This window comes from Caretta caretta, chromosome 22, assembly GCF_965140235.1.
Source record: "Caretta caretta isolate rCarCar2 chromosome 22, rCarCar1.hap1, whole genome shotgun sequence".
Classification (NCBI taxonomy): Eukaryota; Metazoa; Chordata; order Testudines; family Cheloniidae; genus Caretta; species Caretta caretta.
The window spans coordinates 24,117,296-24,141,046 of NC_134227.1; the positions used below are offsets into that span (position 1 = coordinate 24,117,296).

At 47.5% G+C, this 23,751-nt stretch overlaps 1 pseudogene; it reads left to right on the top strand.

Moving 5' to 3' along the window:
* The window catches only part of LOC125625384 (uncharacterized), a 45,856-nt pseudogene extending 31,020 nt beyond the window's left edge, over nucleotides 1-14,836 (top strand).
* Nucleotides 14,837-23,751: the final 8,915 nt, after the last annotated feature.

A 23,751-nucleotide genomic window follows, 5' to 3' on the forward strand; every position in this document is an offset into this window, starting at 1 on the left:
TAAGTTTAGAAGCGTGAGCAACGAGGGTGGTGTCATGGTGGGAGTCTGCTATAGACCACTGGACCAGGGGGATGAGGTGGATGAGGCTTTCTTCCGGCCACTAATGGAAGTTACTAGATCGGAGGCCCTGGTTCTCATGGGAGACTTAAATCACCCTGATGTCTGCTGGGAGAGCAATACAGCGGTGCACAGACAATCCAGGAAGCGTAGGGGACAATTTCCTGATGCAAGTGCTGGAACAACCAACTAGGGGCAGAGCTCTTCTTGACCTGCTGCTCACAAACCGGGAAGAATTAGTAGGGGAAGCAAAAATAGATGGGAACCTGGGAGGCAGTGACCATGAGATGATCGAGTTCAGGATCCTGACACAAGGAAGAAAGGAGAGCGGCAGAATGTGGACCCTAGACTTCAGAAAAGCAGACTTTGACAACCTCAGGGAACTCATGGGCAGGATCCCCTGGGAGAATAGCATGAGGGGGAAAGGAGTCCAGGAGAGCTGGCTGTATTTTAAAGAATCCTTATTGAGGTTACAGGAACAAACCATCCCGATGTGTAGAAAGAATAGTCAATATGGCAGGCGACCAGCTTGGCTTGACAGTGAAATCCTTGCTGATCTTAAACACAAAAAAGAAGCTTACAAGAAGTGGAAGATTGGACAAATGACCAGGGAAGAGTATAAAAATATTGCTCGGGCATGCAGGAGTGAAATCAGGAAGGCCAAATCACACCTGGAGTTGCAGCTAGCAGGAGATATTAAGAGTAACAAGAAGGGTTTTCCAGGTATGTTAGCAACAAGAAGAAAGTCAAGGAAAGTGTGGGCCCCTTACTGAATGAGGGAGGCAACCTGTGACAGAGGATATGGAAAAAGCTAATGTACTCAATGCTTTTTTTGCCTCTGTCTTCATGAACAAGGTCAGCTCCCAGACTGCTGCACTGGGCAGCAGTCTGGGGAGGAGGTGACCAGCCCTCTGTAGAGAAAGAACCGGTTCGGGACATTTAGAAAAGCTGGACGAGCGCAAGTCCGTGGGGACGGATGCGCTGCATCCGAGAGCACCAAAGGAGATGGCGGATGTGATTGCAGAGCCATTGGCCGTTATCTTTGAAAACTCACGGCAATCGGGGGAGGTCCTGTTACGGATTGTAACTAATAGGTCACGCACAGGAACTGTTGCGAATTATACCCGATAGGTCACGCACAGGTCGAGTCTAGGCTGAGGCACACGAACAAAGTCCACAACAGCAGAGATCCCAAAGATACTAAGTTTATTATGCTCGAGCGTGGTGCCCCCCTGCTAGTCAGGAGGGGACCCCGAATGCAGGTTATACTGAGATTATATACCTTTTAGCAAAGCACGTTGCCCTCGTGCATCAGAAACCTTAGCCAATAGACAAACCCTTCCCTTATCTACTACCTATCCCTGCTAGGTACATTGCCCATTGTAGACCATTACTTCAACTACACAACATGGTCCTAAAGCAATGCACCAGTAGCTTTTCTTATCGGGATGGGAGGCTCATATCAAGGCCAGGAGGCAGGGAGTTAGGAACAGACAAAGAACAGAAACCGGGAATCGAGACAGGCTGGAAAAAAGAGGGAGGGTTTTCACGGGAATGCAGTATCTAAGTAGCACTCCTCCTAGTGCATGATGTGCTTGCTTTTAGACACTGATGGGCTCCAAACCAAAATGGAGTGACATATGCTAACTTTTCCTTAACAGGTCCTGGATTATTGGAAAAAGGTTAATGTAGCGCCCATCTTTAAAAAAGGGAAGAAGGAGCATCTGGGGAACTACAGGCCGGTCAGCCTCACCTCAGTCCCTGGAAAAATCATGGAGCAGGTCCTCAAGGAATCAATTCTGAAGCACTTAGAGGAGAGGAAAGCGATCCGGAACTGTCAGCATGGATTCACCAAGGGCAAGTCATGCCTGGCTAATCTAATTGCCTTCTATGACTAGATAACCGGCTCTGTGGATGAGGGGAAAGCGGCAGATGTGTTGTTCCTTGACTTTAGCAAAGCTTTTGATACGGTCCCCCCCAGTATTCTTGCCAGCAAGTCAAAGATGTATGGGCTGGATGAATGGACTATAAGGTGGATAGAAAGCTGGCTAGATCGTTGGGCTCAAAGTCTCCATGTCTAGTTGGCAGCCGGTATCGAGTGGAGTGCCCCAAGGGTCGGTCCTGGGGCTGGTTTTGTTCAATATCTTCGTTAATGATCTGGAGGATGGAGTGGATTTCACCCTCAGCAAGTTTGCAGATGACACTAAACGGGGAGGAGAGGTAGATACGCTGGAGGGTAGGGATACGGAGGGCCCTAGACAAATTAGAGGATTGGGCCAAAAGAAATCTGATGAGGTTCAACAAGGACAAGTGCAGAGTTGTGCACTTAGGACGGAAGAATCCCACGCACCGCTACAGACTAGGGACTGAACGGCTAGGCAGCAGTTCTGCAGAAAAGGACCTAGGGGTTACAGTGGACGAAAAGCTGGATATGAGTCAACGGTGTGCCCTTGTTGCCAAGAAGACCAATGGCATTTTCGAATGTATAAGCAGGGGCATTGCCAGCAGATCGACGGACGTGATCGTTCCTCTCTATTCGACAGCGGTGAGGCCTCATCTGGAGTACCGAGTCCAGTTTTGGGCCCCACACTTCAAGAAGGATGTGGAAAAATTGGAGAGAGTCCAGCGGAGGGCAACAAAAATTATTAGGGGACTGGAACACATGACTTCTGAGGAGAGGCTGAGGGAACTGGGATTGTTTAGTTTACGGAAGAGAAGAGTGAGGGGGGATTTGATAGCTGTTTTCAACTGCCTGAAAGGGGGTTCCAAAGAGCATGGATCTAGACTGTTCTCAGTGGTAGCGGATGACAGAACGAGGAGTAATGGTCTCAAGTTGCAGTGGGGGAGGTTTCGGTTGGATATTAGGAAAAACTTTTTCACTAGGAGGGTGGTGAAACACTGGAATGCGTTACCTAGGGAGGTGGTGGAATCTCCTTCCTTAGAAGTTTTTAAGGTCAGGCTTGACAAAGCCCTGGCTGGGATAATTCAGTTGGGGATCGGTCCTGCTTTGAGCAGGGGGTTGGACTAGATGACCTCCTGAGGTCTCTTCCAACCCTGATAATCTATGATTGTCACTGTTGTTGCATAAGGGAAATGCTTTGTGCATTTGTGCAACTGGGGTCACCCAGTGTCACTGTTGCTTCATGAGGGAAATGGGTTGTGCATTAATTGCCTCTCTTCCTTGGTGAGGGAAATGGTTTGTGCATTACCTGGATTGGCCACCTGGTTTCACTCTTGCTCCATGTGGGAAATATTTTAGTGACGCCAGGTGGCCACTCTAGGTAATGCACACAGCATTTCCCTCATGGAGCAACAATGACAGTGGGTGGTCACTCAGGGTAATCCACAGTTGTTCCACGAAGGAAATGCTTTGTGCATTACCTGTATTAGCCACCCTGTGTCACTGTTGCTCCATGAGATAAATGCTGTGTGCATTAACCTGAGTGGCCATCCGGTGTCACTGTTTCTCCTTGAGGGAAATGTTTTGTGGATTACTCCATGGTCACCCAGCGTCACTGTTGCTCTATGGGGAAAATCCTCTGTGCATAACCCCGCCCTTCCACATAGTGTTACTGTTGTTCCAGGGAAGCTGCAGGCTGAGTTGCCTGTAAGGGTATGTCTATGCTGGCATTGAAGGACAAAACTTTTTTTTTTCAGAAGTGTTAACCCCCTCCCCCATCCCTCGACCCCGAAAGTAAAAGTTTTGCCACTACAAGTACCAGTGTGAACCACGCATTGTTGGCAGGAGCACTCTCCTGCTCGCAATACAAATGCCGATCGTTGGGAGTGGGAGTTTTTTGTTGGCAGGAGAGACGACAAACAGTGGCTACACTTCACGGCTTTTAGCAGCAGGGCTGAAGCCTAAGGGTATGTCTGCACTACCCGCCGGATCAGCGGGTAGTGATGGATGTATCGGGGGTCAATTTTAGTCTAGACGTGATAAATCCATCGTGAGAGGCGCAAGCGGAGTCGACGGGGGAGCGGTGGCAGTCGACCCAGTGCCGTGAAGACGCCGAGGTAAGTTGACCTAAGATACGTCGACTTCAGCTACGCTATTCTCGTAGCTGAAGTTGCATATCTTAGGTTGATTCCCCCCCCCCCCCCCCACCCCGACCCAGTGTAGAGCAGGGCTTAGATAAATGCATGGTAGAGCCTGAGTACAGGCGGCTGCTTCCCTTTAAGTGAGACTTGATTTCTCATAAAAGTTTTCTTCCTTGTTCTGGGTGTGTGAATTTCCCTATTTTGTGAGTAGGTGTGGGTTTATGACCAGGGGAAGAGACAACAGTCTTCTCTGCACAGTGACTCTCTTGAATACAGGTGCAAAGGGCTGCTTAACATATGAACGTAAGAATGGCAATTTGGGGTCAGACCAAAGGTCCATCTAGCCCACTATCCTGTCTTCTGACTGGCTAATGCCAGGTGCTTCAGAGGGAATGAATAGAACAGGTAATCGAGAAGTGATCCATCCTGTGTCGCCCATTCCCAGCTTCTGGCAAACAGAGGATAAGGACACCATCCCTGCCCATCCTGACTAATAGTCATTGATGGACCTATTCTCCATGAATTTACCTAGTTCTTTTTTGAACCCTATTATAGTCTTGGCTTTCACAGTATTCTCTGGCCAGCAATTCCACAGGTTGAGTGTGTGTTGTGTGCTTTTTAATTGTATCTATGAAGGTCTAATGGGAGAGGGAGAAGAACCACTGACACAACATTGCAGATTCCGACGATAACTTTTGTTTTTCCCTCTTGCGTTGTGCTTCGTGTCAAGGGTAAGAGCCCACCCCTGTTGTGAGATGGAAAGCGTACAAGAGCCATGAGACACTGAGCATTGTTGATGCCAGGCTACGGTGATGCCGTCTAGCTGGAAGCAGAGCAGCCATCGCTGTCAGTAAGATAAGTGTCTGGTTTGGTGAGAAGTCTGGTCACGGTGCACCTAGCTCCAGGCAGGGACGTGCCATTAGCTAGGTCTGTGTTTGTAAGAAAAGGTTCCTGACTAGCTGTGGCTACGAGGGAGACAAGGCCCCCATTATCAGGGGCTGCTCATCTGTCTGGCCAGGAGAGGTGTGTCCACTGCAGCAAAAGGTTGGATCCAGGAGGATGACTGTAGCTGGTGAGTTTCTTGCCTTCCTCCCCTGTTTCTCTCTCTCTCTTCTCTACTCTAGTGTGTTGGCTGACACACTTTGTCTGTCTGTGCTTGTTTCTCTTTCTTTGGTCTCCCTTCATAGCACATGGGCAGGCGTGCATCCCCATTGGCTAGGTCTCGGGAGCCTTGAAGAAGTAGGAGGGGACAAAAATCACGCGGGGGAGCACGCGCGAGAATGGAGCATCACTGTCAGTGTTGACTGAGTCTCTGTTCATCAAGTGGGGCCGATGTAGATGGGATGGGAGAGGGAGGCAGGGATGAGGGCAAGGTTTTCCGCACCAATTGAGTTTTGTGGAGTGATGGCTCCTGCTTGGCTTAATTGTGGTGCTTGCAGAAGAATCGTCGAGCAGCAGCTGCAGGAGAAGCTGGCAGAGGTTGACCTGACCAGCCTGGACATTCTTGTAAGCGAAGATTAACAGTCCTCCGCTTTCTGCCTTCCGCATAACTGACTGTGAGTAAGCGGTCAGTGCTTTGAATTCCTCATTCTGTACTCACTCTAGTTTTCTTCACAGGCTGTGAGCTTCCTCATTGGGCATGGGGCTCTATGGGATTAAGGCTGAGGAAGAAGCAAGTCTCCTCTGCAGAGTCACTATTTCAGGTGCTGTTGCTACAGGTGTTTTCTATTTGTAGTTATAAAGGCATAGTGCAACGGGGGTTGAGGGCAGAACCCTGGTGTGTGGGAGATGCGAGAAGAGCAGTGTTGCTGACTGAGATGCTAATTTTACTGTCTCCCCCCCACCCTCCCTTGTGTTGGGTTTAGTACCAAGGGAAAAGTGGTGGGTCAGAGTCCACTCCCCTCGTGTGAGGGAAAGCGAAGGCAAGCTGTGAGGGCTCTACTCACAGTCCACCTGGCTCCAGGCTGGGACTTTTTGTTAGCTGGCGCTTAGTGTGTAGGAAAAAGTTCGTGACAAGCTCTGGTTACGAGGGAGACAAGGCTCTTATTTTCAGGAGCTGCTTTTTTCTCTGACCAGGAGTGGAGTGTTCTCCCCAGCAGGAGGTCAGTCCAGCCACTGAGATGCTTTTCTTCCTTCCATGTTTCTCTCTCTCTCTCTCTCTCTCTCTCTCTCTCTGTCTTCTGTGGCCAACACAGACGTGCATGCTCCCTCTTCTTGCCTCTTCTGGTACTGTCTCCCTTCACAGAAATTGGGCATGGATGCTGTTTGTGTGTCCTCACAGTCTTGGATATAAGAGCCAGCAGGATGGGGGCAGGAAAGCCTGTTAGAGCTGGCAGAAGGGGGGCGTAAAAGGCCATTTGACCCATCAAGTGTTTAGTCCGTGTCTTTTACTGCAATGGAGGTGATGTAGTACAGATGGGAGAGGGAGGCAGGTACTGGAAGATCTCATGCACCTATAGCCTTTCTGGCAGCGATGGCTCTTCCATAGGTGGTTTGCTGTTCTTGCAGAGGCATGCTCCAGGCCAGTGCAGCAGCCCCAGACAGAGGAGGAGCATGTGGAGGAAGTGGACCTGCACAATCTAGACATTTCACTTGCCAACGGAGCTGAGGAGGTCTCTTGTGATGTTGGAGGAGCAGGTGTTTGTTTGTGAAATATCTCTCTCCAGTATCTGCATAGTGAGGTGCTTCCTTGAGAACAGAGAGATGCTTCTCATTTCCATGGGATGTGTCCTGGGGAAGGTACAGCTCTGCCCATGGCTGGTAATTGTCTGGGATTGTCACGTTCCTGGAGGGCTGTAGTTCCTTGGGAGTGATGAGCATTTTAGGCCCTGGGTGGGCTGGAGAGGAATAAAGAACGGGGCTCCAATGAGCAGAAGTTAGTTACACCTGTGTGTCTGTCTGTCTTCCATGCACCAGTGGTAGCCTAGCTTACAAGTGTTCTCTCTTTCTCTTTTCAGTTCCTCATGAGATTGGGTAGATGAGAGAATGGCCAACCTGTGGCAGAGACCTAAGAAGGAGCAGCCACCCTGAGCCCATCCCTAGGGATCGAAGCCAGACAGTGATCTGCAGAGTAAGAGCAAATAGAAATTTGCTTCAGTTAAGTATTGAGGGAGGGCTGCAAAGACTTTTGTTGGTGGAGAGAATTTGTTAGTATGGGGTTGGCCCCTGAGGAAAGGCCTCTGAATCTAGCTGGCGCGGGACCCACACCCGAGCGGCTCTTAAGGTCTGTGAGTTGTCGAAGGGCAGCAGGGAACTGAGGAGCAGCCACAGCCCTGGAACCCCCAACTGGTACAGGGACAAGATGGGGGAACGTTTTGGCAGCCTGCATCATTGCACCACCTAGAGCGGCAGTTGCCACATCCTGCCTGGCTCTGACTTGAAGCTTCTGGCCTCTGACCTGGTGAATAATGTTCTCCGTAAAACATGAAACACTCTGCGTTCCGTCACTGCCTTGGTTCCAGGGATGGGTAGCCATGGTAAATCCCTCATCCCATTATTAGTGTCGCTCTCACAAAACCAGCAACATCTGTTCAATAGCATCCCCTGCTTTCAAATCACGATGGCCACCATATTGTGTTACGACCATTTCTCCCAAACAAAGAAAGGTCCCCGTGCCTTGTCAATTCAGTTCACCTAAAATAGGCGGTGTCTCGTAGCCTCATTCCCATTTTTGAGAGACACACTGAGCCTGTGCTGCCACAGAATCAAGCCCCCGTCCTGTACTCAATATGAGTCACATCTTTGGATCTAGGACAGAGGTGGGCAAACTACGGCCCGTGGGACCGTCCTGCCCAGCCCCTGAGCTCCTGGCCTGGGACGCTCGCCCCCGGCCCCTCTCTCGCAGCCTCGGCTCACTGCTCCGCTGGCGCAACATTCTGGGCCGGGGGTCTGCGAGCTCCTGGGGCAGCGCAGCTGTAGAGCCCGGCCTGACCCGGTCTCTGTGCCGTGCAGCGCGGCTGCCTCTCCTGGTGCAGCCGTGCCGCCAGCCACCGGCGCTCCAGGCAGCATGGTCGGGAGGCACGGAGCCAGGGGGTTGGATAGAGGGCAGGGGAGTTGAGGGTGGTGGTCAAGGAGCAGGGGTATAGATAGGGGTTGGAGGGATGGGGCAGTCAGGGGCAGGGGTTCTGGGGGCGGTCAAGGAGAAGGGGTGGTTGGATGGGGCAGGGGTCGGGGGGGGGCAGTCAGGAAGGAGAGAGGGGAGTTGGATGGGGCGGCGGGAGGCAGTTAGGGGCAGGGAGTCCTGGAGTGGTCAGAGGACAGAGAGCGGGGGGTGAATGGGGCAGGGGTCCCCGGGGGGCCATCAGGGAACAGGGGGGTTGGATGGGGCAGGAGTCCCAGGGGGACTGTCACGGGGTGAGAAGCAAAGGGGGGTCGGGCCATACCTGGCTGTTTGGGGAGGCACAGACTCCCCTAACCGGCCCTCCAGACAATTTCAGAAACCCGATGCGGCCCTCGGGCCAAAAAGTTTGCCCGCCCCTGATCAAGGAGCTAGAACCGAGCCAGGGTAACTGAAACAAGATGAGTTATGTGAATTTTGATGATATAAACAAGCCCACACACTTGAAAACTCTACAATTCAATCCAAATTTCGTGAAATAATTACTTGAAAAATACAAAAGAAACAAAGGTTTCAGAGGAACAGCCGTGTTAGTCTGTATTCGCAAAAAGAAAAGGAGTACTTGTGGCACCTTAGAGACTAACCAATTTATTTGAGCATGAGCTTTCGTGAGCCACAGCTCACTTCATCAGATGTTTACCGTGGAAACTGCAGCAGACTTTATATACACACAGAAATCATGAAACAATACCTCCTCCCACCCCACTGTCCTGCTGGTAATAGCTTATCTAAAGTGATCAACAGGTGGGCCATTTCCAGCACAAATCCAGGTTTTCTCACCCTCCACCCCCCCACACAAATTCACTCTCCTGCTGGTGCTAGCCCATCCAAAGTGACAACTCTTTACATAATCAAGTCGGGCTATTTCCTGCATAGATCAAGGTTTTCTCACATCCCCCCCACCCCCATACACACACAAACTCACTCTCCTGCTGGTAATAGCTCATCTAAACTGACCACTCTCCAGGTTTAAATCCAAGTTAAACCAGAACATCTGGGGGGGGGGGGGGGGGTAGGAAAAAACAAGAGGAAACAGGCTACCTTGCATAATGACTTAGCCACTCCCAGTCTCTATTTAAGCCTAAATTAATAGTATCCAATTTGCAAATGAATTCCAATTCAGCAGTTTCTCGCTGGAGTCTGGATTTGAAGAAACAAAATGCATCCAAACCAAAAAACACAGAAATTGAAACAGATAGTTGTTAAGTTTGTGTTGTGTAGCCACTCAAAGTCCCCTTTTCAAAAAGACAACATCGATTGCAGTTTTTAATGCTCTCAACCGCTTTTTTCTTGGTGTGGAAAAAAATTAGTTCTTTCATTTACTTGTGAATCGTGGCATGCTAAGACTACAATTGGAAAGCCAATTGTGAGAGTGCTTTTGCTTAAAAAAATTGAAGGGTTAACCATTTATAATTATTTTTTCATATGTTAAACGCTTGCTTGTTTTTCTTTTGTTTATATTACAGTGTGTCATTTTTATAACTGGTAAAACTTAGTAACCCTAAAGTGTTTTAAAATGTGATTAAGGTTTCTGCAAAAGCATTAAAAACCCAAACTTTACTTGCTTAACCACATGGCTTTCAACTTAGCTTAAATCAGAGCTGCTATCACACTACTGTTTTGTTAGCTACCTATAATTTGTCACATGACCTACAAGGATAGTTACAGAACCACACTTCTGTGTGTTGGTTTCATAATGATACTTTTCTTTCATGCACTGTTGTTTAAGCATTGGGCTGTTGTTATTATTTTTTCCACTTTTTTCCCTGTTAACTGCTTTTGGGTGTAGGAAATGGCTCGTAACTACAAAAAGAGGTCCCAAAAACATCAGCTGACTGCTGATGGTTAAAAAAAACAAAACTCAAATTCCACAAGGATAAATTATGATGCCAAGTAAGCAAGTTTAGCCATTGGTGCATAACATGTTAATAGTCTGTATGAATGTGCAGCTTTAAATATGCAAGCGGTGAAACAAATGATGATCTTTACCCATTTTCAGTTTACGGCCCAAAGTATCTAATAAAAGATCATGTGCTGCTAAACATCTTACAACTTAATATCAGTTTTTAGTTTCTTTTTAGCTACACATAAATTATGTCTTCACTTTGATGGCTTAATGACCTCAAATCCACAATGTTTCTTGGAATTTTCTACTATTTAGTCAAATCAAAATTGGAAAGTCAAAGTTTAAAGAAAGGCGCTTTGCATGCCTTAAATTATAATAAGCAAAGGAGTACTTATGGCACCTTAGAGACTAACCAATTTATTTGAGCATAAGCTTTCGTGAGCTACAGCTCACTTCATTGGATGCAAGCTGTAGCTCACGAAAGCTTATGCTCAGATAAATTGGTTAGTCTCTAAGGTGCCACAACTAGTCCTTTTCTTTTTGCGAATACAGACTAACACGGCTGTTACTCTGAAACCTTAAATTATAATGAAGCCCACTGATTGGAGAACTGTATCACAAATTGTGACTCAAAGCCATAATGATTAGATTATGTTTTCTTTTCTACAAAAAGCAAAATTTGTGTAATACATTTTTATTACATATATTATGTTCTTGCTCATACGGCTCTCCAGATATGGTTGGCACAACTTTAAAGGTTGAATCTGATTTGTGTATCATCTTTGATATCTGTAGAGACCATGCATTTTACAAGGTGAAGGTGGGACAGATTTGTTAGTAATGGTCATGTATACCTCCAATATACCCGATATAAGACAGATACAGCCAGTGGAAATGAGAGCAGGGAACACACATGCTTGGAACCAAACAAATCAAAGCTAGGTTAAGCGGGCAAAGTAAAAATGAATTTCCCTTGCATAAATCACAGTGAGTCAAAAGTATAAGGAGAGAAGAAAAATCACCTCTCTCCTCCGCTCTTCACCACTCATAGCAGCAACAGCACCTAAAGAAACACAACTGGTGGACGGGTCCTAGCCTGGAGGCCTCTAGATAGTACAGACTGTGAAGAGCATACGGTAAGAAAAAGCTTAGCTTTGAATCCATTCAACTTGCTAAGTTAGGTATTGCTGTGCGTTTTATCTTATTTTCTTTTTAACCAATTCTTGCTTTCATGCCTCAGTACTTGCAATCATTTAAAACAGAGGATCTCAAACTTTTTGGCCGGGACCCCCTTTTGAAAATATTGCAGGCTGCGACAACCTCCCTCCCCATACCGTGCCACCCTTACTTACGCGCTGCCTTCAGAGCTGGGCAGCCAGAGAGCAGCAGCCGCTGACCTGGCATGGCATGGTACTGCCACCCGTACTTCTGCACTGCTGCTGGCAGCGGTGCTGCCTTTGCAGCTGGGTGCCCAGCCAGCAGCCCCCACTCGCCAGCCCCCCAGCTCTAAAGGCAGAGCACAAGGTAGACTGGCAATGCCGCAACCCCCCTTGCCATCAGGACCCCCAGTTGGAGAACTGCTGACTTTTAACTACAGAAAGAAAGATTAACAATAAAACAATTGTTTGCTAAGCAGTGCATTTGGGACCTTCCACTTGAGATAACATGGCTTGTGCATATCATTTTCTATTAATAAAACGACAGCCTTTATATGAGCTCACACTGTCCGCTCGTGTCCCGGGCAGTACAAGATGCACATTGCTGGGGGTGGGGGGAGTCTGAGATTGGGAATTTGCTGCTCTTCTTCTGCAGCGTAACATGCGCGTGGCTGGTTGCCGGCATTCACACTGTATAGCTGGGAGTAATTCACAGCCTGGAGGCTGTGTACGAACTGACTGCTAGTGGTGCTTCTCACAGCAAAGCAGTGTAAAAAGCACTCCAGGTTGGAGAACTAAGGGGACGCATCTGTTCAACAGTCTAGATCAGGGCTTCTGCCCCACTGCGCGGGGGGCTGTGGTGGGCTCCAGGCTTCAGCCACCAGATTGGAGGGCTGGGGGCTTCTGTCCCACGGGAGGCCAGTGCTTGGGGCTCCCAGCTTTAGCCCTGCGCAATGCCAGGTCTTCTACCCCATGGGGCATCAGAGCTCACAGACCCGCAGTTGGGACTCGCTGGTGTAGATTGTACGCTGTGGAATGTCACACATAGGTAAAATGTTTTTTGCTTATTTATTAACTACGTGGCTAACGGCTTAATATGTTGTTAAAAAGTAAGTAAATAACCTTTACAGTTGTCAGTTTTTTAAAAACCATTTGTTTACTAATTTGCTGTAATTTAACTACAGGCCAAAACCGTTGTTCTGGAATGACTGCAACAACGGTGCAGTTATTATTTTAGACAGTTTTATGTTCTAAGCTTTAATAATTTAGAATCATAGAATATCAGGGTTGGAAGGGACCTCAGGAGGTCATCTAGTCCAACCCCCTGCTCAAAGCAGGACCGATCCCCAATTAAAACATCCCAGCCAGGGCTTTGTCAAGCCTGACCTTAAAAACTTCTAAGGAAGGAGATTCCACCACCTCCCTAGGTAACGCATTCCAGTGTTTCACCACCCTCCTAGTGAAAAAGTTTTTCCTAATATCCAACCGAAACCTCCCCCACTGCAACTTGAGACCATTACTCCTCGTTCTGTCATCCACTACCACTGAGAACAATCTAGAGCCATCCTCTTTGGAACCCCCTTTCAGGTAGTTGAAAGCAGCTATCAAATCCCCCCCTCATTCATCTCTTCCGTAGACTAAACATCCCCAGTTCCTTCAGCCTCTCCTCATAAGTCATGCGTTCCAGTCCCCAAATCATTTTTGTTGCCCTCCGCTGGACTCTTTCCAATTTTTCCACATCCTTCTCACAGTGCGGGGCCCAAAACTGGACACAGTACTCCAGATGAGGCCTCACCAATGTCGAATAGAGGGGAACGATCACGTCCCTCGATCTGCTGGCAATGCCCCTACTTATACATCCCAAATGCCATTGGCCTTCTTGGCAACAAGGGCACACTGTTGACTCATATCCAGCTTCTTGTCCACTGTAACCCCTAGGTCCTTTTCCGCAGAACTGCTGCCTAGCCGTTCGGTCCCTAGTCTGTAGCGGTGCATTGGATTCTTCCGTCCTAAGTGCAGGACTTTGCACTTGTCCTTATTGAACTTCGTCAGATTTCTTTTGGCCCAATCCTCCAATTTGTCTAGGTCCCTCTGTATCCTATCCCTACCCTCCAGTGTATCTACCTCTCCTCCCCGTTTAGTGTCATCTGCAAACTTGCTGAGGGTGCAATCCACACCATCCTCCAGATCATTTATGAAGATATTGAACAAAACCAGCCCCAGGACCGGCCCTTGGTACACTCCACTCGATACCGGCTGCCAACTAGACATGGAGTCATTGATCACTACCCATTGAGCCCGACAATCTAGCCAGCTTTCTATCCACCTTATAGTCCATTCATCCAGCCCGTACTTCTTTAACTTGCTGGCAAGACTACTGTGGGAGACCGTGTCAAAAGCTTTGCTAAAGTCAAGGAAAAACATGTCCACTGCTTTCCCTTCATCCGCAGAACCAGTTATCTCGTCATAGAAGGCAATTAGATTAGTCAGGCATGACTTGCCCTTGGTGAATCCGTGCTGACTGTTCCTGATCGCTTTCCTCTCCTCTAAGTGCTTCAGAATTGATTCCTTGAGGACCTGCTCCATGATTTTTCCAGGGACTGAGGTGAGGCTGACTGGCCTGTAGTTCCCAGGATCCTCCTTCTTTCCTTTTTTAAAGATGGGCACTACATTAGCCTTTTTCCAGTCGTGGGGGACTTCCCCCGATCGCCATGAGTTTTCAAAGATAAAGGCCAATGGCTCTGCAATCACATCCGCCAACTCCTTTAGCGCTCTCGGATGCAACGCAGCTGGCCCCATGGACTTGTGCACGTCCAGCTTCTCTAAATAGTCCCAAACCACTTGTTTCTCCACAGAGGGCTGGTCACCTCTTCCCCATGCTGTGCTGCCCAGCGCAGCAGTCTGGGAGCTGACCTTGTTCGTGAAGACAGAGGCAAAAAAAGCATTGAGTACATTAGCTTTTTCCACATCCTCTGTCACTAGGTTGCCTCCCTCATTCAGTACGGGGCCCACACTTTCCTTGACTTTCTTCTTGTTGCTAACATACCTGAAGAAACCCTTCTTGTTACTCTTAACATCTCTTGCTAGCTGCAACTCCAGGTGTGATTTGGCCTTCCTGATTTCACTCCTGCATGCCTGAGCAATATTTTTGTACTCATCCCTGGTCATTTGTCCAATCTTCCACTTCTTGTAAGCTTCTTTTTTGTATTTAAGATCAGCAAGAATTTATTGCAGTTTGCTCAAGATCACAGGTCCTTGTACTATTTAAAGCAGTCTTAGTTTTACTAACTAGTACTCATTTCAGTTATGCCCGTGATGGTTCGTCTGCACCCCAGTCGGGGATATTTGTGAAAGAGAGAAGGAGGACCCAAAAGTAAGAGACAGTGACCTCATCGTTAGCTGTCCTCCTCTGTCTGTACTCACGGCAACAAGATCGCTTGATGGACAATTGGAGCATCACTGAACTGTGGGGAGGGCGGTTGTGGCTGGAAGTCTTTCCAGTTAGTATGAACTGTTGTAAGCTGTTGGGTGAGAAATCTTTTGGCTTTGAAATGGTATTTAGCTTGGTGATGTTTAGGAATTGGTTACAAAAGAAATAAAATGTGTAAGGCCATAAAATTCAGAATTGGTTTGTGATTTTATCCTTGTAAGTGATATTTTCCTAGTTAATAGACTTGTTGCGTCGAAGCAGCGTGTTGCGGTCGATGTATTTGGGGAATCTCTAGTTAGGTTAACAAAGGCTCGGGCATAATCGTTTCCTTGGATGACGTGATGGACTAATAATGAGCTTGTTCTGTGCAGTAGTGTGCTGGACAGTTAAAGATGCACATTTCTGGGGTCCAAGGCCAGGACTGAAAATGTGTGTATGTCACCCTGTACATCGTTCGTGAGCGGCTGGGAGCGACTGTACATGTTCATGTATGTGTTTGAGCAGAGTGTGGAGAGGCTGCTTTTCACTAGCCAAGCACAGTTCAAGGGAGACAGGAGTTGAGCGGTTCAGGTTCTACCCTGGGGAATGTCACCGGGGGTCACTTTGATTGGTATGTGGGCTATTTCTTGTTTCTGTGGGGGACGGTATACAGTGGATTTGGGGTGTTGCTTGTTTTTCACGGAACACACCATTGACGGGACTTGGGGCATTTTATGTTCAGACAGGTTACTGTTGATTGAATGTATGCCACTTAAAGGCTGGGGATAAATTTAGTTATGGAAGGAGGGCTACTTCCTGTTTATATGGAAGAGAGACCATTTTCATTGGGTGGGTAGGGAACACTAGCGATGGAATGAGGAACATTTTCCAGTCAAAGGAGACAGTTTTTGGGGACATGAGTTTTTCACACAAGCTCATGATGGGGAGGAGGGTTTTTTTTTCCTGTAACTGCTCGTTCAAAGGCTTTGGGAGTTGGGGAAAGAGGAGCGCTCACAGCTGGCCCCCCTCCTGCCCCTTTGGAATGAGTTTGGGTTAGGGAAAGTGAGAGAGCTAGCGCTACGGTAGATCTGAGAGGTTGCCGTAGTCCAGGAGGGGCACGTATGGGAGGCAATCAGAGAGCACTTTTCTCCATGCAGGATTCAAATGTGCACAAGGGCTGCAGCTATTAGAAACTTTGTGCTTTGGGGTGCAGCCCCAGCCATCTTGTTTCTGAAGTAAATATTAATAGCAACACTCAAATATTTAAATAGTATCCTGCTGTCCTCTTGGAAACCAATAATGATCTACGGTTAGTCAGTAACATTTTATGTATAATAAAAAATATGTCGTGTTTTGTTAGTCTTCTTCAGAAACAGGAAGTAGTTTAATTCCCTGCTGTAGCAGTCTGCTTTGCAGATGGTGCAATTCTAATTTTCCCCAATATCATCGTTCCCGTGACAAGATGCGTTCAATGTCTTCTTGGCCACATTCCCTCAGCAAAAACATGTCCTGTGCAGGGTCGATTCCGTGCTCGGGAACCCCAGGGATCTGTTGTCAATAGCATTCCACCTGGAAAGAAGGGGGTGAGTCAGGAATACTGTTCCCTCCAAAAAGAAGGGGTGCATCGTCAATAGTACTTCTCCTGGAAAGAAGAGGTGTGACACAACTGTCCCCTCGGGGAACAAGGGGTGTGTCACGAATCCTGTGCCCTCCAGAAAGATGTGTCACGAATACTGTGCCCTCCAGAAAGAAAGGGTGTGTTACCAATAGTACTCCTGGAAATGAGGTGTGGTACACATGCTGTCCTCTCTGGAACCAAGAGGTGTGACGTGAATACTGGCCCCCTCTCCCATTAAACAAGGGGTGTGTCATGTACACTGACCCTGCAGAAACCAGAAGCGTGACACAAATACTGGCCCCCCGAGGTGTGTTCTGAATACAGTCCCCTCTGGGAACAAGAAAGGGTGTATCATTAATAATGACAGGTTTCAGAGTAGCAGCTGTGTAAGCCTGTGTCTGTAAAAAGAAAAGGAGCTTCATCTGCCGTAGCTCACGAAAGCTTACGCTCCAATACATTTGTTAGGCTCTAAGGTGCCGCAAGTACTCCTTATCTTTTTATCATTAATAGTATTGCTCCTGGAAACTATACGTGTCATTAATAGTACACCTTGTGAGAACAAGAGGTATGTCCTGAATATTGTCCTTTCTAGGAATAAGAGATGTGCTACGAGTACCCTGCCCTCTGGACAGGAGGGGTGTGTCATGAATACCGTCTGCTTTGGGAACAAGGTGTGACCGGTGACTACCGTTCCCACCGAAACAAGGGGTGTATCATGAATTGTAGTCCCCCTGGAAACAGGCATGTCGTGAATTGTAGTCCCCCCCAGAAACAAACGGTGTTCAAACTCCTGAATATTATCCCCCCAGAAACAAGAGGGGTGTCATCAATAGTACTCCTCCTGGGAACGAGAAGTGAGTCTCGAATAACATCCCCCCGGAAACAAGAGCTCTCTCATCAATAGTACTCGTGGGAACGAGAGGTGAGTCACAATTACTGTCCTCAGTGGGAACAAGCTGTGTGTCCCGAATATTGTGCCCCCCAGAAACAAGAAGTGTGTCATCAATAGTGCTCCCTCTGGGAACAAGAGGTGGGTCCTGAATACTGTCCTCTCTGGAAAGGAGAAGTGTGTCACAAATACTGTCCCCCCCCCAGAAAGAAGGGATGTTTTATCAATACTACTCGTCATAAAAACAAGTGGTGTGTCACGAATACCGTCCCCACGGGGACCAAGTATGTTCCGAAGACTGTTCCCTCCAGAGAGGAGAGGTGTGTTTTGAAAACAGTCCCCTCTGGGCACAAGGGGTTTATCCCAAACAGTGTCCCCTCCAGAAAGAAGCGGGTGAGTCATTAATAGTTCTCCTGAGAACAAGAGCTATGTGCGACATACTGTCCTTTCTGGCAACAAGAGATACGTTAGGAGTACAGGTTTCAAAGGAACAGCCGTGTTAGTCTGTATTCGCAAAAAGAAAAGGAGTACTTGTGGCACCTTAGAGACTAACCAATTTATTTGAGTATGAGCTTTCGTGAGCCACTGCTCACTTCATCTGAAGTGAGCTGTGGCTCACGAAAGCTCATGCTCAAATAAATTGGTTAGTCTCTAAGGTGCCACAAGTACTCCTTTTCTTGTTAGGAGTACAGTGTCCTCCAGAAACAAGAAGCGTGCCGTGAATACTGTCTCCTCCGGAAACAAGAGGTGTGTCATCAATAGTACTCTTCCCAGGAACGAGGGGTGTGTCATCATTGGTGGTACTCCTGGAAATAAGGGGTGTGTCATCATTCGTACTCCTAGTGGGAACAAGAGGTGTGTCCTTAATATCTTCCCCTCTGGAAAGGAGAGGTGTGTCCCGAACACTGTCCCCTCTAGAAACAAGTTTCAGAGTAACAGCCGTGTTAGTCTGTCTTTGCAAAAAGAAAAGGAGTACTTGTGGCACCTTAGAGACTGGTGCCACAAGTACTCCTTTTCTTTCTAGAAACAAGGGGTGTGTCCTGAGTACCGTCCCCTCTGGAAACAAGAGTTGTGCCATCAATAGTACTCCTCCTGGGAACAAGAGGTCTGTCCTGAACACCGTTCCTTCTGGGAAGAAGAGATGTATTAATTATGAGTACAATGTTCTCTAGAAACAAGGAGTGTGTCTTGAATATTGTGACCTCTGGAAATAAGAGGTGTCTCCTGAATACTACCCCATCCAGAAACAAGGAATGTGTCATGAATTGTAGTCCTGTTGGAAACAAGGGTGTGTACTGAATACTGCCCCCCGAAAACAAGAGGTGTGTCATCAATAGCACTCCTCCTGGGAACAAGGAGTGTGTCCTGAATACTGTCCCCTCTGGAAACAAGAGGTGTGTCATCAATAGCACTCCTCCTGGGAACAAGGGGTGTGTGCTGAAAAGTGCCCCCTCTGGAAACAACAGGTGTGATATGAATACCGCCCCCCCCCGACCAGAAACAAGAGGTGCGTCATCAATAGCACTCCTCCTGGGAACAAGGAGTATGTCCTGAATACTGTCCCCTCTGGAAACAAGAGGTGTGTCATCAATAGCATTCCTCATGGGAACATGAGGTGTGCCCTGAATACTGTCCTGTCGAGAAACACAGATGTTTCTTCCCCTTATGGCTTGTAGAAAATAATATTAAAAGCAATGGGGCATGGCTCCCTGGTGCCCTCTGTTTCAGTGCCCCTGTTCTCGCCCCCTCCCCACACTTGGAGCAATCCCCGGCCGAGCTGGTCCCGGGAACCTCTTGTCTGCTGTCTAGAGGCTGATGCTGGGGTGTCACAATCCCCCGTCTTTGTACCTGGTCTCTGCTGAGCTTGGGTAGGGGGGGTGAGGAGTCTGTGATGTTGCCTCTGTGTCCTGAGTGGGAGACGCTGAGTGCTGCTGCTGGACTGAACAAGCCTTCTGATGAGTGAGGTCTCCATTTAAAATAAGAGTGTGCTGTCTCTCTCACTCTCCAGATACACACAGCCTCTCTCTCACATACACACTTGTACTGTTGTTGTTGTTATAGTCTCTGCAATTTTATTCTTTCAAAGGAAGTAATATGTGTGTAAGCAGTGTCAGGATGAGCTCCACCCTGACATCTGGTGGTGAGGTGTGGCAAGTTGTGGAAAAGAACTTCAGGGGCCGATCTCATTTGCATAGGCACACCCACCCCGCCTAGAATGAGACCATAGCTGCCCAAATGGTCACTTTGGCTGCTGTGGGATCCCCAGTGTCTCTGTTATTGGGGCAGGAAGAATAAATTGTTATTACCCTGATTATGGGAACTGTGCTTGGAACTGTACGTGGCCTTTTGTTATGATGGAGGGATTCACCATCAACTAAGTAGCACTCGCTAGGCAAGGGTCATGGGTCCAAAACTGTGTGACTGGAGAGAGGCTGGGGATAAGTATTAATACTTGGTGGCATGGGCCCCTTGGTGAGGGCCTTACATGCTAATTGCACTTCCTCCTCTCTCCACTGTGGAATATCAGAGCTAATTTTGATTTCATTAGAAGTCTAGTTATATGCTGCTGAGCTCACTTTGGGCTGACAGTGCACCAGCACTGGGGCTCCCCTACTACAAGCTGAATTCACCTAAGAGCTGAAATCACTGAGTGTTGTGTTAAGTAGTGGGGGAGCCTGAAGATATATTGTGGAGCAGTTTGCGGGATGGCTGGTGAAGCAGTTCGACGCGGAGCAGTGTGTGGATGGCAGGAGCTGCTTGTGGGCCGTGGAGCTGAGCGAAGGAGTTCGTGGGGCGGCTGGCGGAGCGGAGTGCAGCTGAGCGAAGGAGTTTGTGGGGCGGCTGGCGGAGCGGAGCGCCGCTATGGGGCGGTCAGCTTCAGATCATGTAAGGTGCCTCTTACCCCCGTCCCATTTCCACCCAGGTTGGGAGGTAAAGCTCCGCAGATAAACTTTCGAACTCTGGGGCTGCCCTGACCAGGGACAGAGAATTTTGGGGCATTGGACTTTTGGGACTTTGGGTGATTTGGGGTTGCTGGACTCAAGAACCAAAGGGAAAAGGGCATGCCCCAATTTGCCTGGGGTGGGTTTTTTTTTTGCTCATGGGTTGTGTTATGAATCCTGTTGGTGGTGTTTCCCCAACATAATGCCACATTGTTTCTCTCTGTTATTAAAAGGCTTTTGCTACACTCAGACTATGTGCTTGTGAGAGGGGAAGTATTGCCTCTTGGAGGCGCCCAGCGGGGGTGGTATATATTTGTCCCAGGTCACTGGGTGGGGGCTCGAGCCGGTTTGCATTGTGTTATTGGAATGGAACCCCTAGATATTGAACCCGGCCCTTGTTGCTGCCAACTCTGACGGGCAGAAGGGTTACATGTGCATGATGCATTTCAAAGTTTAAGGGTTACAATGCTGTTTGTTCATTTTTTTAATGTGGTGTGTGCATTTCATAAGTTTACTACTCAAATAATGAAATTGAAGGTAGAACTGAGTTCTAAAATGCCTAACCTGTCCGGGCCAGTAATTGTAATTGCTCAATTGTCATTCATTATTTAAAATAACAACTATGAAGCACAATATGATAAAAGTCAGACAATCAAATAATAGTATCCTGCTAGAACATAAATTCTGCTTCTACTCACAACTGTAGACACCGCAGCTGAAGGTCGCTTATTTTCAAATCATATTTTTAGTGATACCTGTAAAGTGTTTGTATGAAAATAAATGTGGTTCCATGTATGATACTAATAACCACGATGGACTCAAATGTTAGTAAAAAGAAAAGGAGTACTCGTGGCACCTTAGAGACTAACAAATTTATTTGAGCGTAAGCTGTAGCTCACGAAAGCTTACGCTCAAAGAAATTTGTTAGTCTCTAAGATGCCACGAGTACTCCTTTTCTTTCTACGGATACAGACTAACATCTGCTACTCTGAAACCTGTCAAACGTTAGTGAGTCACATACATGATTTTGATCTATTGGTAAACATAAATGCAAAAATATTTAGAGAAATGAATTTCCTTTCTTAGTAAAAGAGAAAACACTACATCAATCATGTATGTTTATTTTAATGAATGGTTTTTTTCACTGCACTAAAAAGCATTTACTTAATTTTGACTAGATAATGGTAGTAATGCAGAGTGTGTGTTAAATCAACTCTGCTTAAAATCTGCTTATTTGCTGACTTTGTATATATCTGTACTAAAGATAATGTACAAAATAGCAAACGTGTGTTTCTGATATCTGTGTTAAAGCTCCAGAACTGACACCTTCAGGCTTGGGAATGGGAACAATCTCCTGATTGTTCTGAACTTATATATATATATATAAAGAAAGAAAAAAATATAAACTGAAAATGTGGCTTTCGTTGGAGTTTGTATATATGTAAGAATTAGGATTTAGCTGACAGGAGTACTATATCTAAGTTATCATGTGCAAGAAACCTGGAGTTTTCAGGTGCTCAAATAGCCCCTGGAATCATGATTAAAATCGCCTTCCCCCCAAAAAATATGAAAAGTCGCCTCCAGTGAGCTGGGAGTGGGCTCCAGCAAGATGCAGCCCCCTGCGTGACAGCACGAAGTCCACCTTGAGCCATGTGCCGAGTGCCAGGCACCACAAGCTGCAGCAGCAACGGAGGTGTCAGGGTGGCAATACACTATGCGACCCTTATGTCTGCGATTCTGCTGGGGGTGGTGGCGTCGCCTTAAGAACTGGACACCTACCCGACAGCCAGTGCTCTCTAGCTGCCCATACAGTGCTCTGTGACCTTTGTCCATGTAAATTAAGCACTCGGAGGAGGCAGTGGGGTGTGCAGGGGATGCAGCCCAGGGCAAAGTACAAGTTTGTACAGGTTGCCATTTTCCCTAAAGTCGGTCATGGGGATGGTACGGTTTCTCTGGCCCATGGCAGCTGCCTGGGCGGCGTGTCAGGGATCGACACCATCCTCCATTTTGAACTCGAGGCTGTGGTATGCCCTCAAGCGTCAGCCAAGTAATCTTTCCATTACCCCCTAAATACCCTCTCACAGTACAAACACACACCCCCCCCAGCACCGTTGAGGTACCTCTTTTGGCAGCCCCCAACTGGACCTACCGTGGAGTCCCCTCTTCCCTCTAGGTAGCATTTTCTTTTTAGGAACCTGAAACATGGTAATTATAGTGTTACTCGGTGATAGAGTTTGAGTCTTCTGCAAATTTGTATTGTAAGAAGGAAGGCCGATTAATACATCAAGACGAACAGCGCTTACCACCGCTAAGCTAGGAATGAACTAAAGGGTTTCTGTGTCGCCTGAGTCTGTATTTATAGCTGCCTTTGGCTTCTAAAGCATGCTGGGAAACGGAGGGGTGGAGCTTAGGCAGTATATAAGCTGGGGTCTTGTCACAATAAGTCATTCGGCTTTGAGTTGGTTCAAAGAAATGCGCACAGGCGCTTATAGGGGTGTTTATAGTCAGGGTGAGTATCAATGCGAGGTAACGATGATATGTATTTGTGATTAATGTGCTATTTTTCTGTGCTTATTTTTGTGTAATGTGGTTTTCTTTCATTTCAGGTTGCTCATAGCGTGTTCGATTACCCTATTATCATTTGTATTTTCATTAGGAGGAAAGACATTAGGGGTTGTTTCCGACAGAGCTTCTGTTAAACAGACATCTGGTATCGGTAGAGCGTCCATGGTGTCAGACTGTTGTAGAAGCATAGAAGTTTTCTGTCTGGGTTAGGTGGGGACCGGTCTGAGGAGACCGTAATATTTAGTACGAGTTTCTTCTCTTAATCTCAGCTGCTTGCCCCTCCTGTATTTTCTTCTACTTGGTTGCCTGGAACCATGCAAGTAGAGTTTATAAACCACGTTTGTAATCAAGCTTTCTTTGTATTCGCAGCTGCGTCCAGATCCGGTAACGAGTCGCATCGAGAAGTGAAGGGTTGTGCATATTTTTCTCTTTGTCCGTCGCAGGGCTGCTGTATTTTGTAAGCAATTTCAACATATGGGAACAACGGCCCGTCTACCGAGGCGAAGGAAATCTTGAGAGGGAGAGCACCTGTCCAATCTCCAAAGATAAAGTATACGCCAAAGCGTTAGATGGTCAGAAGCGTTTCTGATGTTGAGGCTGTTTCTTTAGTTACGGAAGTTCTCTAAACTCTGCTCATTCTTAATGGGCCCTGAGGGGTGGGCGGGAGCTCACTGTACGGAGGGAGCGTGCGTTTCCCCCGAGCGTGCTGGCAGAGTGACCTGTCTGTAACTAAAGATGCTCCCTTCTCAGTTCTTCTCTCTTACGCAGCACTGGTTTGGGATGACAGGTCACTGCTTCCACCTTGAGTTGTCCTCTACACGGTGGTGGTTTTCCGAGGAGGATGCGAGCATCCTAGTTAGCAATGGGTCCCTGCAGTGTAGGGAAAGGGGGAGAGCCGCCACTATCTAGAAGCGTAGCCATTTTCCGTGTGGATGAGAGTGTCCTATGTGGCAGGTATAGTAGCTGTTCCCTCTCAAGGAATCGGTATGCAGATGAGGTCATCTTTCATATTGTGGTGTCGGGAGCTTTGTGAGTAGAGTTTATAACTGAGGTTTGCAGTCAAGCTTTGTTTTTATTTTCAAAAGCGTCCAGATCCGGTACCGTGTCGTT